Below are 1,945 nucleotides of genomic sequence, written 5' to 3'. Positions count from 1 at the left end.
TGCTGGGATTTCGTTTTATTTTATATATATTGGTTTGTTAAAATCTTATTTGAACCGTAGGAAACCAATTATTGATTTAGACTTTATATTCATGAGTAAACTGTTAGATTTTATATTAGGGATGAAATTTAATAGATAAATTGTTTGCTGTGAGGTATTGAATGTGAACAATCAATGTAAATAAGTATCAATAAGATCATTAACATTTTTTATTTAAATTTTGAAAATTAATTAGTTGGGTATCTATTTAGTTTTGACTAAATTTTGTGAAAAATATATTTTAAGTCATATTTTTAATAGCATGGATAGTTTTTTAATTCCATTTTAATACTTGTGACAATGCCTTATATTATAGTTTCATTTCATTTGATTAGAATTTTAATTGGATAAATGTTTATTACTTTGGAGATAATTATGTCGCGTCATTTCACTGAAGGATTGCCACCACAGCGACACTCCACATTCTCTAACCAAACACCGCCTTGCCCTATTGATCATCGAAGGGGGGGCAACCGCCTTAACATGTCTAGCACTGAAGAGGCGCCACCGCCATACTCACCGCCATGACCCTTCCAACCTGAAGAGGCAATTAACCAACTTAGTTTTTGTATAAATCGAGATGAAGCACAGTCTGTATGAAGAGTCACAGTTGCAAGGTATTTCAGTTCGAGTTGTAATGTAGTTGTAGTTGCTTTGCCATTTCATGGTTATGTAATGAATAGTTTTTTTGTTAGTAGCCGAATTCGTGTGTGACTTATGTACGTTGTGTTGTACTCTGATCATTCCTTTCAATTAGTATTATAGTATTAGAGTGTTGTGCTGTGCTCTGTTTCTTTCAATTAGTATCAGAGCCGACCTTGGGCCTACTCCCTCATGAGAGGGCCCAGGGACAAATATATCAGTGGAATTTGAGTGGTTGGTTTGTGGAACACTTTGTGAATCGGCGTCGAGTATCAAGCAACTAATGTTCATTTGCCTATGCGTGAGTCAGTGAGCTGAGCAACAGTTTAGCAGTTGTTTGGAATTGAATTAAGAGATGTACAAAAGTTGTGCTAAAGCGTTATGTTAAGTGAGTTGCGTAATCAATATTGCTTGAACTGTGAATGAGGAGTCACATGGGTTCGAATTTAATTTCTCCATGGGTTGTGCTATGCAGGTAAGCGTAGTACAAAGGAACTGAGTTGTAAGCCTAGTTTGAGGTTGTGCAAGCGGAAGCCATTCCAAAATGAAGTAGGAGCTAGAGGAGTGTGGGTCTTAAGTTGTAGTGAGTGTGTGTGATTGCCTTAAAGTATTATGGTGTGAAGCAGTTGAGCTATGTGGAATTGGTGATGCAGCTGAGTGTTGTCATGAGCTACTCTGCCATGTGAGCGGCCATTAGATGAGCGGAGTATATGCAACCATCGTGGAATAAGGAGCTGCTACAAGTGGAGAAATTGAGAGTAATATTTCTTTCAAAAAGTTATAATACTGTGTGTGGAGTTCGAGCGGCCAAGAAAGTGTGAGAAGCAGCCAAAGCCAATGTTCTGCCCCACTGTGAGAGTTGGAGCATAGGTGTAGGTAACATTGTGTAGAATAGATTCTTTGTGGAGTGGTTAACAACGAGTTTTTTTGTTGCAAAAATTATAGAGAGTAAAGGTGATAATAATGTGTTGAACATTTTTGCCAAGAATGATATGTGTGGAGCTGAGTTGGAACAAATTCCCTTATAAAAACATTTAGTGGTGTGGTAAGCATGGAATTGTTTATATGTTGAGTGGAGCTTGTAGTGTGAGGCTACATTTAATATCTTTTATATGAAAGAAATACATGTCATGATTTTTTCACGGTCTAAATTTATCAATGTAAAATTATGATGAGGATAATGAAGACAAAGAGGGGTCTGCAAGATGATATTAATGGATTTTGATGAAATCTAAATGCTTTATGGGTTTTGTTAACCTTTGTG

The 1,945-nt window shown here is 36.4% G+C and overlaps 1 long non-coding RNA gene across 1 annotated transcript; it reads left to right on the top strand.

The window, feature by feature from the left end:
• The first annotated feature begins 807 nt into the window (after positions 1 to 807).
• Positions 808 to 1,656, top strand: LOC149217208 (uncharacterized). Its single transcript, XR_016250638.1, has 2 exons — positions 808 to 982; positions 1,157 to 1,656. It is a non-coding gene; the product is annotated as an uncharacterized LOC149217208 (long non-coding RNA).
• The last annotated feature ends 289 nt before the right edge of the window (positions 1,657 to 1,945 follow it).

The sequence above is a fragment of the Pinus tabuliformis genome, chromosome 1_1 (assembly GCF_031772625.1).
Source record: "Pinus tabuliformis cultivar Carrire ecotype Pingquan chromosome 1_1, CPIR1, whole genome shotgun sequence".
Classification (NCBI taxonomy): domain Eukaryota; kingdom Viridiplantae; phylum Streptophyta; class Pinopsida; order Pinales; family Pinaceae; genus Pinus; species Pinus tabuliformis.
The sequence above is the reverse complement of the archived record's forward strand: the minus strand, read 5'-3'. Positions and strand labels throughout refer to the sequence as shown.